Consider the following 16,208-nt stretch of genomic DNA (forward strand, 5'->3'; position numbering starts at 1 on the left):
TCCAGCAGATCGAAAAGCACTTTCTGTTTCTCTCCTCGATAAGAGGGAGACAAATCCTTTGGTGTTGAGGATAGCGGGGGTGACTTCAAGAACGGGATCCTGTAACCTTGTCACAACATCTAGCGACCAAGGGTCGGCATCTCTCTCTTCCCAGGCGTTTGCGAACAGAAGAAGCCTGGCTCCTACCGGCGTCTGAAGGACTTCCAAATCACTTCCTACTCTTTGACGGAGCAGGGGTTTTTCCTCGGGAAGAGCCTCTTCCTCGGGAGGCTGTTTTCGAGGAAGATCCAGCACGAAAGGGCTTCGGTTTCTTGGTAAACGAAACTCCAGAAGATGAAGCAGCTGCTGTCTTCTAGAAGACTGAGCCAGAAGATCTTGCGTTGCCTTCTCCTGAAGGCTTGATTGCTATGTCCTTAAACCATAGTCTGGGGGAAGAGATGGTCTGAAAAACGGAGCGAAAAGCAAGTCCGCCTTTTGCGCTGGAGAGACGGATTTGGCTGTGAAGTTACAGAAGAGTGCTCTCTTCTTAGAATCCCCGAGCTAAAGTGAGTAGCCAACTCCTCAGAACCATCCCTGACGGCCTTGTCCATACAGAAAAGTACACTGGACAGCTCCCCCAGACTAATAGTATCAGAACTCCTTGACCTGGCATCTAAAACTCCAAGACACCAGTCGAGAAAGTTGAAGACCTCTAGAGTCCTGAAGAGGCCTTTTAGATGGAAGTCGAACTCGTTATGGGTCCAAGTGACTTTTGATGAAGACAGAAGGGCTCTTCTGGAGGCGTCCACGATGCTCCCAAATCACCTTGAGCAGAGGCTGGTAGTTTAACACCTACGTCCTCTCCCGTCTCATACCACATGCCTCCTTTACCGCAGAGTCTTGATGGCGGTAAAGCCAAAGAGGACTTTCCTGACGCTTTCCTCTTCTCCATCCACTCATGGACTTTCCGGAACGCTTGCTTCGTGGAAAGCGACTTCTTCATTTTAACGAACCCGATGCCTTCGATGCTTTAAAAGAAGAAAATTGAGAAGGGGGGAGTACGAGGGGCTTCCGGTTGAAAAGTTTCTCCAAACTCCGACTGTAGAAGACGCATCAAAACTTTATAGTCCGATGAGACAGGAGCTGGTGCTGCTCTTCCTCTGCTTCGACTAAATTATCGCTAACTCCTTCCTCAGAAACTGGAGAAGTAGGAGGAAACTCTGAAGAAAAATGACAATTTGTCGAAAATTGCATTTTTCCTAACTATACAAACCTGAGGTCCTTTAACAATAGGAAGTAGCTAGCGGCAGCTGGAACGGTCGTAAGCTTCGAACAAGGGTAGAACGGTAGTTAACTGCTTGTCCGAATCGTCGCGCGCCGCGCGCGACTGGGAGGTAAACAAATCACTTTTGCTTTTGGCCCATGCAAAATACGCAGAGTGAGGGGTGGCATGAGGAGGGACTTTATGTTAAAGGACCTCAGGTTTGTTATAGTTAGGAAAAATGCAATTTTCGACAATTGTCATTTGTTCCGATACGTAATACAAAACCCTCGGCGTCCTTTAACAATAGGAAGACTCACTTCTTGGTGGGAGGAATCTGAGTCTTTTTGATGAACAGACTGGTGTTCGTCCATCCCTGGAATGCCTCCCTGGTCGTAAGAGCGAGGGAGGGAATCCAAGCCTCTGTCCGATTGATCGGGGTGTGCACCGCAGGATCAATGGTCAGACCTCTGGGCCGAGTACTAAGAGAGAGGCAAGCGTATCTCTTCGTACCAGCAATCAAGAACTTGTTCCTGTTTGCAAGAGGCAACATAAAGTATGGGTTGTCTCAAGCTGGCATCCACTTCCTCCCCCTTGTTGGAGGAAGTGGTGGATATACGCTCCTATCCCTAGTGAAAGGGATAGGATGGGGCTCTGTTGAGTAGCTCACCTGCATCTTGTCCTTATCCAGCAGGGTGACGACCGTGTCCCTTCTAACCACAGGTAGAGAAAAAAAGAGAAAAATGGGAAGAGGAGCCAGTCACACTCTCATTCACCATCCATTCTTACGGTCACACCAGGACTCGATGCTGTTCAGCCTGCGAGGGTGGGGCTGGGTTCGCTACACAACGTGTTGAGCAGCCACCACGGGGTCCCAAGGAAAAAGATCCAAGGACCTGTGGGCAATATCCCGAAGGTAGAAGGAAGGGCATGTGGTGGGTTGGACCAGACCCTGCCTTCAGTACCTGCGCCAAGGAGAAGTTCTTGTGGACAAGGCAGCATCTCCTTCGCATCGAAGGCGGTGAAGTCCATTAGGGAGGGGATTGTGAACGACTCGAACCAATCGGTCAGGGACCGAAGGGTTTGAGGTTCTTCGCTACGAATTCGGTACGAAATCGAGCGTCACGGATCCCCATCCCCCCTGGGTGCCTGACTTCGCAGGAGAAGTCATGCAGTTCCTCAGAGGAAAAGAAGGAAAAAATAGTCGCATGACCTATCCCTCTTCTCTACTTCGGTGATGTCCAGTACCCATACTGGTCTGTCCAGTTAGCAACGAAGTCTCTCGCATCCTCCTATCCCCATGCAGCGAAAGTTCTCGGTAGTGGATAGGACACCGAACCCACTCCATGGTGGGTGTCAATGGTATGGGTACTGTGATAAGCTATTAAAACGAAGTAATGGTTTTGCTGTGTAACAACCGAACTAAGTCAACAGCGTAATCGTAACTGACTCGGGCGCTCTGACAGCTCTGACGACTGACTGCGTTCGGTAGGAGGCAAGTTGTCAAAGCATCCGAGTAAGTCACGTGACCTTTCGCCTTTAAAGGGTTATGCCGAGAGACCAAACAAATGATGTATTTGTTTGTCACCAATGCCGGACAGCGAGGTGATGATTCTCTTAAGGCATGTACCCAACAGGCGAAAGTCAATTACCTTCTAGAGACCGAGGTCCACTGAAGGTAAACATCTCATTTTGTTTGTTGAATCTCAGCTGAGGAGAAACAACACTATGTATCATTGAAGACGAAGGTAGATATTGAATGCAACCTACGTCTTCACATATGAATCGAGAGAAGGATCTCAAGATTCATAACCTGTGCTTACAAATGACTGAAAACGCTAACCGCTATTTCATTTGCTGTCCGGTGAGAAGTCGTAGTTGCAATGAAAGCGGGGCGTTCTTCGGTAATGAAAACACAGGTGAAAGCCCGCCTGAGAAACTGCTTCTCATGGGCTTTGAACATTTGGAGGTAGAGCTGTCAGGTCGGAGAGTAGGCGATGTCTTCTGACACATCTTGTAATTCGGGTGTTTGAACAATGAACAATTGTACACCTACGAATACGAGATATTTGAAGACAAACTCGATGTCTGCAAAATCATTCGCATTATCGCAGTGCGATGCAGCGGGAGACTTGTAACAGACTTCTGTTACCGTGCGGTAAACAGAAAGATAAAGAGTCCAAGAGATATCTCTGTTGAAAAATTCTCGCAATGTCGAAGGCGATGGAATCTAGCGTCACCGCAGTCGATGGTCCTTCATTATTGCGAGAATCCCCGTTAATCAGAGACCTAAGTCCATGATTGTTAGGCAGAGATACGGTTCGGTAGTCAATCAAGCAGGGAGAGAGAGACATACATGACCGTGAATCTCGGAGGCCCAGCTGATACTGAGCTGCTATGAGGCAGTTCAATACGCAGTGGTTGAGCCTGCTGACTCGTCATCCTGAGTTTGCCAGGTAATCCATTATTCCACGAAAAGGAATGCGTTCGGCTAGAACTACCGAGCATGATTTATGCTCGGGAAATATATTTTAGGCGAAACGAATTCGGTAAATATAAAAGTTGAAATGGTGTTGTCGTGACAAAAACCATAAGTATATAAAATTGAAACTGAAAACTCCATGGGAGGTTGCAGCAAACCCCGAGTTGCAGTTGCAGTTCAATTAGAATACTTCTCGTCTAAGTCGCAATTCGTAGAATAACTAGGATATGCGCCTACCCCTCGGACAATTCAACTGCTTAGCAGAATCATGTCGCGAGGTTAATATACGAGTATATTTGTAGGATTCTGAACAACGATCTCCATCCTAAATTCTTTCCTTCAAGAAAACAAAATAAGGATTGGAGATCGACCCACCTTCGTCTCTATTAAAGAGAGTGAAGGAGAAGTCTTCCTCGAAGGAAAGCTTCAATGGTGAACAGAATACTAAGACGATAGTTCAAGCCAAACTGGATATTCCCGTCCGATCTCCTCTATTCCAGGTTGGTCGCCTACTGTGAGATGGTTTCTTCAGCAGCAGTCTTCTTCACAATGCTAGAAATTCCAGGAATTCGAGCATAGGCGAGGTTCCCGATTATCGTGTAACATATCGGGGATTCTCGTCTCGCTCACTTTGGACCGTGGTCTCGCGTAAGTGTTTGAAGATCGAACAAACTCGAACACCCTGAATGCGCTAGAAATTTTTCCGCTAGAATTCTAAGCAGTCTGCGAAACCCCCACCGAATTCGTCAAACGATATCGGCTGGTGGTCCTCTCGATTCCCGTAGAAATCGAGAATGGAGCAGGATTCCTCTTCAACGACCGGGGCTTACGTCAGGTAGGACCCGAAGGTCCCCCCGGTAGCGCAGTCCCGAACGTGGGATCCTACAAAGAAATCTCTGTAGGATCCTTCCCCTTTCCCTCGTAGCCGTAAGGAGAGAGGGAATGGGGAAGGAATTGGATACTCGCTCGCCTTCCCAGTGGAACTAGCAGTTGGAGAAGAGTAGGAGCAGCCATCGCCTTGCGGCGATGGCCTCTCAGAGTCTGGGGAAAACGTATCGTCAGGAGAAAAACGTTTTCCCGCGGAGGGTTACGAACTCTCACTGTAGGTAAGGGTCTGCCGCCACTGTGAACGTCGTCTGGGTGGGGCTGAATCGGACACCTGACAGGAGAGAGCCGAACCGTCCTCCGACTCATTCCAGTCCTCGTCGAGGTCGAAACCTCTCAGGAGGACCGAAGGAGTATTTAAATACGGTGTCCGAAGACAACGTAAAAAAACGCCGCTGTCGCAGTAGAGGAGTGGAAGTAGCTGATCGACGGCCAGAACTGAGAGAGCCTTCTTGTCCGGAGACGAGAAACACTGGTTCGAGACAGAATCGGCAAGCTCCGATCGCGGCAGACCCACCGTCGGTTTGGGTTCCCTCTCGGGCCCCAAAACGACTCGAGCAGAGACGTGGGCTCTGCTGGTGGGAGCGGCAATCCTTCCGCAGGGTCATTATGCTGACGAATCAGCTTAATGACTTCTGCAAATTCCTCTGTATCTCGGGAGTAACCACGTCTTGCGGAGTAGGACCGTCCAGTCCCTCCAACAAGAAATAGATCCCTAGATACTCCTCCTTCAGAAGGAGGAAGAGCGGCAGACCCCTGACGGTCGCCTCCAGCTAATTGCGCGTATGTCCTGGTCGGTCCTAGAACCGTGCCTGGTCCATACGGCGTCATAGCGGGGTCGCGAGCGGCGCACCTCTCGCGATCACTCATAGGTACCTCGCTCCTCCTCGCGTAGCCCGAGGAGGTTGAAGGTACGGAGAGGCAGACCTGACGCTCCCCCCTAGCTCGCTGGCAGGACCAGCGTGCTTGGAGGGCTGCTGCTGATCGTCAACACCGCGGGTGGCGATCGAGCAGCATGCTAGCCTTGCCGCTCGCCTGAGCGAGAGGCTTGGCTGAGAACGTCGACGCTGATCTCTAGCGTCAGGCGAGCTGTTGCTGGTTACCGTCTCCGCCCGGTCCCCGATGGGAGCGGCGTCAGGTGACCTGCTAGGCTCGCTGTCACGGTGTAGACGGCGAGCGTCCTCGGCGCGTCGAGCGCTGTACCAGCCGTGGCTGGTACCGACGGCCGCGGGGACCCCTTCCTCGCCTCAACCCGTTATGGGAGAGGCAGACCTGACGCTCCCCTCTCGCTCGCTGGCAGACCAGCGTGCGTGGAGGGCTGCTGCTGATCGTCAACCCTCGGTGACGGTCGAGCAGCAGGCCTAGCCTTACCGCTCGCCTGGGGCGATTGGCTCGGCTGAGAGTCGAGACCGATCTCTAGCGTCAGGCGAGCTGCCGCTGGTCACCGTCTCCGCCCGGTCCCATCGGGAGCGGCGGACGGGTGACCTGCTAGGCTCTGTAGCGCGTCGAGACCGGCCAGCGTCCTCTCGGCGTCACGTTAGCCCGAGCAGCCAGTTGATCGCTGCGAGAGCGTCCACTGGCCTGGCGAGAGTTGTGTGCACGACTCTCGCCAGTCTTCTGCTCCGCGCCGCTGTCTTGACGGCGAGCGAGCTCGGGCGTCAAAACTTTGGCTGGACGGTCTTCTTGGAAGAGCGTCCACTCGGTGCTTCTCGCGAACGAGAAGCAGGCCGAGACGGAACCTGGTTTAGCGGCAGACCGCTAGCACCAGGTGAGGACGCACCAGCCGAGGCTGGTTGCCCTCCTGGTCCCCGAGTCGACTTCTTCTTTGCAGAAGAAGCGACGGGCCCCGTTCCCGAAGGAACAGGAGGACCAGCAGAAGAGCTCCCCAGCTCGCCTGAGCGAGCCGGGCCCTTAGAAGATCCCGAAGGAGTCTTCTTAGGGGGGGGGGAAGGAGGCAACCTTCTTCTTCTTCGGCTGTTTGGCCTTAGAAGTCGAAGGGGAAGGAGAGGCAGCGGACGACGAAGAAGACGACGACGACACCTTCTTCCTCTTCTTCTTCTTCTTCGCCAGGCTCCGCAGGACAGGCGTCAGGTCTTCCATCCAGGAGGGAGCCGGGGCAGTTGCCGAAGCAACAGGGCCCGACTGCACCTGTCCGGAAAGACCTGAGACTGTGACAGCATCACCAACAGCAGGAACAACAGGAACAGGTCCAGGAACAGCAGGAACATCTGAAAGTGAATGAGCAGCAGGCACCTGATCTGAAAGGGAATGAGCGGCTGGGACAGCAACAGGTACGGCAGGCACGGCAGATACCACAGAGAGAGACAGGCGTCCTGTCGGCCGCTACCGTCATCCTCGGCACTGGCGGCAGGTCCAGGGGGGTACTCTTTGGGCAGCGCAGTCCGGGGTCGGCAATACAAAGAACCAGGTGGCGGTGGCACCGTCCTGATTGGCACGGCAGGAAATTGGTTCTGGGATTGCAGCCGTGGGTGTTACCGACATTGACATGTGGTGTGTACACCAGGTGCGGTGACATCTCATATGCTGGTGTCGAGATTGTGGTGTTGTAGTGGTTACCGTATCATGAGTGACCACTGCCGACCCCCGCCAACCGCTGAATCACCCCTGCAGTCCCAGCGACTCCCACAACCTGTTCAGGTCGTCCTCGCTGATGGCACCCTGCGGAAGCAAACAGTCGGGTTAGTTTAGAGGGGCTTCCTCGCGCTGGGGGGAGAGAAACCCACCCAGAGCGGACGGAAGACCCTGAGTACAACTGGCACGTCCGTTACCAAAGGAGTCACTGGACTTTCCGATGACTTCTTGTGTCCTCGTACAGCACCCACTGCGCCTCTGACGAATGCATACACGTTACACAGGGCTCGTTGCGGGAGCACTCTCGCCCCCGACAACGAGTACAACCTCGTGAGGATCTACATCTACATCCAAGGTCGTCTCCCACGGATGTAGCACCTGCGGTAACATAGATAGATTAGTAAGAGGGGTTCCCTCACGCACGGGGGGAAGACATGCCCCATCCGAACGCAAGAAGACCCCAAATACAAAATACAATGAAGAAGCTGAGCGGGGGGCAGGAAGGAAGACGAAGAATCGGCTACCAAGGGAGTCGCGGGAGCTTTCCGACGACTTCCTGGCAGACCTTCGCTTCCCCCACCCGCACAGCAGTGCAAAGTAATATGAAAATGAAACAGAATACTGCCCTTGCGATTCACTTCATAGAACTTAAAGGAGAAAAGATCAATTCCCGGGTAAGAACGGAAACTTGATCCAATAATATGATGCTATCATAAATATATATGAAAATGAAACAGAATACTGCACTTGCGATTTCATTTCACATAAAAATCGTAAGGATCAATTCCCGGGTAAGAACGAAAATTGATCCAGATTAAATTCATGCAATCAATAATGAAAATGAAAAGAATATGCAATTGCGAATCCACTTCCATTGCATTCTATTATACAAACTTAAAAGTTCGTGCCGAGCGCAATCACACTCTCGGTAACGAACGCACAGGGCAAAAATATAATGAAAAAAGTACTTACATTTTTCAATTACACCCTTCGCCCAAACATACATGACTCGGCGCGAGCGTGCCCGTCCTCGGCACCGAGACATAATTCAAGGTTCATAATTAAGTAATGAAAATGAAAACAGTGTACTTACAGTTTCATTTTCAAGTCAAAACAAAACCATTAGTAGAAAAAACACAATATAAACAAAGCATACGACGATGAGCGGGCAGAGAGCGAATGAGAACAGTCCTTCACACCCGCGGCCGAAAGCAAAAAAGTGATTTGTTTACCTCCCAGTCGCGCGGCGCGCGACGATCGGTTAGGAACAAGCAGTTAACTACCGTTCTCCCCTTGTTCGAAGCTTACGACCGTTCCAGCTGCCGCTAGCTACTTCCTATTGTTAAAGGACCGAGGTTTGTATTACGTATCGGAACAATTGACGAACAGGAAGGGTTCCTTCATCACCTGAACTTGCGTTGGTGAGGAACTGGCGTCCACCAGGCGCGCGCCTTGGCGTCCGAATCCACACGTTTGGCGCCGACAGGTGCGCGCTCGACATCTACTAAAACACGCCTGGCGTCCACTGGCGCACACCGAGCGTCCACTAGTGCACGCTTGGCTTCCACTGGCGCGCGCCGAGCGGCAGCCAGAGCGCGGCTGCTGTCCACTGGTGCACGTTTATCAACAACAGGTGCGGCGTTTGGCGGCAACGGAAGCGCGCTCCACTTGCACAGAAGCGCGCTCAGCGTCCACACCTCTTTCTTTGCGAACATTCGAAGACTTGCGAGCGGGAGATATCTCATCCTGAGAGCGAGACGAACTTCTCACCTCCTCTAGAGAGCTGCTGGGAGCAGAACGAACTCTAGAGGGAGACTCGAACGAAGAGAGAGGCGAGCGAGGAGAAAGAGCAGGTCTTGACTTCTTAACAGGAAGCTTCTCATCCTTTCTACGACGCGGAAGAGACTCTCTAGAAGCAAGAGCGTCCTGAAGTTGCTGCTGCAGTGACTGAATCATCCTCTTGGTGCGAAATCTTCCTGCTCCGGGGAGGGACTGATCCTGTGAGCAGGAGAGCGGCGAGGGGACACCTCCCTCCTCCTCCCAGGTACAGCCTCCTCCCGAGCTCTAGAGCGACTGTATCGCTCGCACGAAACTACCCGAATCCAAGTCCGAAGACTCTCTACGTCTTTTCTGCGGCGGAAAAAGCAGCGAACGCACTGTCAGGAGAAGATCGCAAATTCGGAGAACTAGGACGTGAAGCGTCAATAACACGCGCCGTCCTTTTCAGCGGACGGGAAGCACCGTGAGAACTCCACCCTTTACGTGGGGATGAAGCCTCCGATGACGAAAAAACACACTCCTTGAGGAGACGTGCCCGTGCACGGCTCCCTGGCAGTCTGGGGATTTTCTTTTCATCAGTAACTGCCGAAGGCACGCCAAGCATCGGTGGGGGTTTCCTTGTAACCCATCCTTCGGCGTTCGACATGCTCCCTCCCCAGGTCCTGGGAGTCAAGCAGAGGTCCAGGCCTAGAGGCGAAACGAGGCCGATTCTGACGCACCCTCCACTACACAAGGGGTATCACTGCACTTCTGCACATCACTTTTGCTCTAAGAGCCAACACTTTCGATTCTAAATTTACGAATCGACTCCAAATTAAGGACAAAGTATTACTCTCTACTGACACTGCTTCAGGGCCCGGAGGCAACACTACAGGGTTAGGAGCATTAACAGAAGGAGGGGTTAACAGGAGAAACATTAATTTCTTGCACACCTGAAACACTCCTGGAGGAAGACCTCCTTAACCTATCCTTTTCAAGTTTCCTAAGATAGGTATCATACGCCTTCCACTCAGAATCTGTAATCTTTCGCACTCCTTGCAACGGCTTTCATACACACATTCATGCTCCCTGCAACTCTTACATACCGTATGTGGGTCTACTGAAGCTTTCAGTAGCCTACCTCTACAATCAGTCCTAGAGCAAAATCTAGCGCTAGCTGTACTAGACCCTGACATATTATCCAAGAGAAGTCCAAACCAAAATCAAATCAATCCACTAATAATGTGTGCCTAGCCACCGATCCAAGTCAATTAATCCAAAAAAGAACCAAAAGGGATACTCAAGTAGCAAAAAGTTTCCAAAATCCAGACGGAGGTGCTGTAAACAGATGTTCACAACACCGGCGACAGAAAAATTATGAATAGAAAATGGGAATGGTTCCTGATACCCGCCTCCCAGCGGCGGGAATGGGTACTAACCACCTGACTCCCACTGCGTGTGTCGTAAGTTTTAAATTCTGTACGGTCGTCGGAAATTATCAGCTATATATATATATCTGACAGGTAAGTTGCATGAACAAACTCCATTTTTACCACCAAAAATGGCAAGTTGAAAATTGCATTTTCCTAACTATACAAACCTGAGGTCCTTTAACAATAGGAAGTAGCTAGCGGCAGCTGGAACAGTCGTAAGCTCGAACAAGGGGAGAACGGTAGTTAACTGCTTGTCCGACAGTGCGCGCGCCGCGCGCCTGAGAGGTGAAGAATCACTTTTGCTTTAGGCCCATGCAAAAAAAATGCAGAGTGAGGGGTGGCATGAGGTGGGACTATATGTAAAGGACCTCAGGTTTGTATAGTTAAGAAAAATGCAAATTTTCGACAAATTGCCATTTGTTCCGACACGAATACAAACCCTCTGTCCTTTAACAATAGGAAGACTCAATTCTTGGTGGGAGGAATCTGAGTCTTTTTGGTGAACAGACTGGTGTTCGTGTCCAAACCTTGGAATGCCTCCCTGGTCGTAAGAGCGAGGGAGGGATCCAAGCCTCTGTCCAATTGATCGGGGTGTGCACCGCAGGATCAATGGTCAGACCTCTGGGCCAAGTACTAAGAGAGGCAGGCAAGTGATCTCTTCGTACCAGCAAGCAAGAACTTGTTCCTGTTTGCAAGAGGCAACATAAAGTATGGGTTTGTCTCAAGCTGGCATCCACTTCCTCCCCCTTGTTGGGGGAAGTGGTGGATATATGCTCCTATCCCATTAGTGAAAGGGATAGGATGGGGCTCTGTTGAGTAGCTCACCTGCATCTCGTCCTATCCAGCAGGGTGACGACCGTGTCCCTCTACCCACAGGTAGAGGGGAAGAAAAGATGGGAAGAGGAGCCAGTCACACTCTCATTCACTCATCCATTCTTACAGTCACACCAGGACTCGATGCTGTTCAGCCTGCGAGGGTCTGGGTTCGCTACACAACGTGTTGAGCAGCCACCACGGGTCCCAAGGAAAAAGATCCAAGGACCTGTGGGCAATATCCCGAAGGTAGAAGAGGTGCATGTGGTCTGGTTGGATCAGATCCCTGCCTTCAGTACCTGCGTCACGGAGAATTTCTTGCGGACAAAGCAGCATCTCCTTCGCATCGAAGGCGGTGAAGTCCATTAGGGAGGGGATTGTGAAGGACTCGAACCTATCGTCAGGGACCGAAGGGTTCTGAGTCTTCGCTACGAAGTTCAGTATGAAATCGAGCGTCACGGATCCCCATCCCCTGGATGCTTGACTTCGCAGGAAAAGTCATGCAGTTCCCTCAGAGGAAAAGAATAGCCGCATGACCTATCCCTCTTCTCGACTTCAATGATGTCCAGTACCCATATGGTCTGTCCGTTTGCAACGAAGAGTCTCGCATCCTCCTATCCCCATGCAGCAAAGTTCTCGGTAGTGGAGAGGACACCGACACTCCATGGTGGGTGTCGATGGTATGGGTACTGTGACAAGCTATTAAGACGATGTAATGATTGCTCTGTAACAACCGAACTAAGTCCACAGCGTAGTTCGTAACTGACTCGGGCGCTCTGACAGCTGCCAACTGACTGGTTCGGTATCGGAAGTGAGGCAAGTTGTCCAAGCATCCGAGTAAGTCACGTGACCTTCGCCTTTTAAAGGGTTATGCAGAGAGAACAAACAAATAATGTATTTGTTTGTCACCAATGCCGGACGGCGAGGTGATGATTCTCTTAAGGCATATGCTCAAGAGGCGAAAGTCAATTGCCGTCTAGAGACCTAGGTCCCTGAGGCAAGACACTCTCATAGTAGTTGAATCTCAGCTAAGGAGAAACAACACTATGTGACGTTGAAGACGAAGGTAGGCAATGAATGCAACTTACGTCTTCCAGTGAACTGAGAGAAGGAATCTCAAGATTCTGAACCTGTGCTTACAAATGACTGCAAATGCTAACCGCTATTTTCATTGCTGTCCGGTGAGAAGTCGTAGTTGCAATGAAAGCGGGGCACTCTTCAGTAATGAAAACACAGGGGAGAGCCGCCTGAAGAACTGCTTCTCATGGGCTGAACGTTTGGAAGTAGAGCTGGCAGGTCTGGGAGTAGGCGATGTCTTTCAATACATCTGCTAATCCGGGGTGAACAATGAACAATTGCACACCTCCGAATACGAGATTTTATTTTGAGGACAAACTCAGATTCCGCAAAAATCATTCGCATTATCGCAGTGCGATGCAGCAAGAGAACTATTACAGAATTACTGTTTACTGTGCGGTGAACAGAAAGATGAAAGTCGAAGAGATATCTATGTTGTAAATTCTCGCAATACTGAAGGTGATGAATTCGAGCGTCACAGCAGTAGATGGTCATTCATGTATGCGAGAATCCCCGTTAATCAGAGACTTAAGTCCGTGATTGTTTGGGCAGAGATATGGTTGGTATTCAATCAAAGCAGGGGAGAAACAGACATAACCAAACGTGCATCTCGAAGCGGCAGCTGGTACTGAGTTGCCTGGGCAATTCAATACGCAGTAGCTGTCGCTGAATCGTCACCCTGAGTTGCCAAGTAATCCATTCCACGAAGGAATGCGTTCGGCTAGAACCACCGAGCATACAAAGATATGCTCGAGCAATTATATTTAGGCGAAACGAATTTTCGGTAAATACAAAAGCTGAAATGGTGTTGTCGTGACAAAACCATAAGTAGTATAAAATTGAAAACTGGAAACTCCTGGGAGGGTTGCAGGCAACCCCGAGTTGCAGTTCAATTAGAATACTCCGTCTAAGTCGCAATCCGTAGAGTAACTAGGATATGTGCCTACCCCTCGGACAATTCAACTGCTTAGCAGAATCATGTCGCGAGGTTAATACGTAGTATATTTGTAGGATTCTGAACAACGATCTCCATCCTAAATTCTTTTCCTTCAAGAAAACAAAATAAGGATTGGAGATCGACCACCTTCGATCTCTATCAGAGAGAGTGAAGGGAGAAGTCTTCCCGAAGGAAAGCTTCAATGGTGAACAGAATACCGAAGACGATAGTTCAAGCCAAACTGGATGTTCCCATCCATTCTCTCTATTCCAGGGTTGGCCGCCTACTGTGAGATATCTTCGTTCGGCGGCAGTCTTCTTCCAACGCTAAGAATTCCAGGAATTCGAGCATTTCGGCGAGATCCCCGATTATCGTAGTAAAACAATTATTGGGAATACTCGTCTAACTCCCTTTGGACAGTGGTCTCGCCTGTGTGTGCTAGAAATTCCGCAGAATTTCTAAGCACCCGGCCCCCCCCCAGCGAAACCCCCACGGATTCGTGAACGAATATCGGTTGGTGGTCCTCTCGATTCCCGTAGAAATCGAGGATGGGGCAGAATCCTTCCTCAACGGCCGGGGCTTACGTCAGGTAGGACCCGAAGTCCCCCCAGTAGCGCAGTCCGCAACGTGGGGAAACCTAACAAAGCAAATCTCTGTAGGATCCCTCCCCTTTCGCTCGTATCTGTAAGGAGAGAGGGAATGGGGGAGGAATTGGATACTCGCTCGCCTTCCCAGCGGAACTAGCACTTGGAGAAGAGTAGGAGCAGCCATTGCTTGCGGTGATGGCCTCTCAGTCTGGAAAAACATACTATCAGAAAACGTTTCCTCCCCCCTCCCCCCGAGGAAGGTTATGAACTCGCACTGTAGGTAAGGATCTGCCGCCACTGTCAACGTCGTCTGGTTGGGGCTGATCGACACTGACAGGAGAGAGCCGATACCATCCTCTGTCATCATTCCAGTCCTCATCGAGGTCGAAACCTCTCAGGAGGGACCGAGGAAGGGGAGGGGGGGGGGGAGCGCTGCAATACTCTGTAGAAACGCCGCTGTCGCAGTAGAGGAGGTGGAATTAGCTTGTTCGACCGGCCAGACTGAGCGAGCCATCTTGTCGGAGACGAGAGGCGCTACCTGTTCCAGAAACCGAGTCGAGAAGCTCCCATCGCGGCAAGCCCACCGTCAGTCTGGGTCCCTTCTTCGGGCTTCAGAACGACTTGAGCCGTGACAAGGGCTCTGCTGGTGGGAGCGGCGATGTTTCCCCGAGGTCGTTGTGCTGACAAATCAGCGCAATAACCTCAGTACAATTCCTCTGGATCTCGGAAGTCACAGCATCTTGCAGAGTAGGACCGTCAAGCCCCTTGAACAAGAGCATTCCGAGAACCTCCCCTTTAAGGAGGAGGAACTGCGATAGACCCCACTCTCGGATTCCTCCTGCCACTTGCGCGTACGTCCTGGTCGGTCCGAAGATTGCACCTGGTACTTACGGCGTCCGTGACGGAATCGTGCGGGGCATGCCCTCACAATCACCCCGCGTGCCTCGCTCTTTCCTGGTGCAAAACCGAGGAGGAAGTTGCAGGCACGGGAGAGGAAGACATGACGCTCCTCTTCGCTCGCTGGCAGAAACCAGCGGGCTTGGAGGGCTGCAGGCGATCGCCAACTTGCAGGCCTAGTCGAGCTGTTTCCTAGGGAAACGGCTGGACCGAGAACAGCAGCCCACGATTTCATGTGCAGAGGAGCTGCTGCTGGTCCCCCTATCCGCCCGTGGCCCTCTGTGGGAGCGCCGGTCAGGAGACCTGCAGAGACCAATGTTCGCGGTGAGACGGTGCGTGTCCTCGCGGCACGTCATACCGCTGGTACCAGCCGAGGCTGGCACCAATGATCGGGAGGGGGGGGAACTCTTCCCAGCCTCAGCCCGTGGCTGGTCTACCAGGGTTACCAGATGGTCACGCGAGAGCGGCCGCTGGCCTGGCAAGAGTCACATGAGCGGCTCTCACCAGCTTCTGCTCCGTGCCACGGTCCTGGCACGAGCGAACCCTGGCGCCAAAACTTTGGCTATACGGTCTCCCGCGGGAGATTGTATACTCGGAACCTCTCGCGAACGAGAGACCGAGCCGGAACCTGGCGTAGCGGCAGGGTCGCTAACACCAGGCGAGGAAGTACCGGTGGTAGCCGGTACCCTCTGGTCCCCGTCTTCTTCCTTGCGGAAGGGGAGACGGGCCCTGTTCCCAAAAGAGCAGGAGGAACCGGCAGAAGAACCCCCCCTGGGACGAGCCCTAGAAGTTCCCGTAGGAGCCTTCTTAGGGGGGAGGGGGAAAACCCGGGTACCAGCTGGTCGCTGCGAGAGCGGGCCACTGGCCTGGCGAGAGTCACCTGAGCAGCTCTCACAGCCTTCTGCTCCGTGCCGCAGTCTTGGTGCCGAGCGAACTCTGGCGCCAAAACTTTGGCTGCACGGTCTCCACGGGAGGACTGTACACTCAGAACCTCTCGCGAACGAGAGACCGAGCCGGAACCTGGCGTAGCGGCAGCGCCGCAAACACCAGGCGAGGAACGTACCAGTGGTAGCCGGTATCCCTCTGGTCCCCGTCTTCTTCTTCCTTGCGGAAGGGGAGACGGGCCCTGTTCCGAAGGAGCAGGAGGACCAGCAAAGAAGGACCCCCCCGTCCCATCGGAGTGGGACGGGCCCTTAGAAGTTCCCGAAGGAGCCTTCTTAGGGGGGGGAGGCAGCCTTCTTCTTCTTCGGCTTGGTAGCCTTAGAAGTCGAAGGGGAAGAGGCGGCAGCAGACGACGAAGAAGACGACAATGACACCTTACCTCTTCTTCTTCGTCAGCTCCCGCAGGAACAGACGTCAGATCCTCCATCCAGGACGGAGCCGGGGCAATTACCGAAGCAACACGGCCCGGCTGCACCTGTCGGAAGGACCTGAGTCTGGGGCAGCAGCACCATGGACAGGAACGACGTGGGCAGGAGCGGGAACAGCAGGAGTGGGCGAGAGCGGC

Source organism: Macrobrachium nipponense, chromosome 8, assembly GCF_015104395.2.
Source record: "Macrobrachium nipponense isolate FS-2020 chromosome 8, ASM1510439v2, whole genome shotgun sequence".
Lineage (NCBI taxonomy): Eukaryota > Metazoa > Arthropoda > Malacostraca > Decapoda > Palaemonidae > Macrobrachium > Macrobrachium nipponense.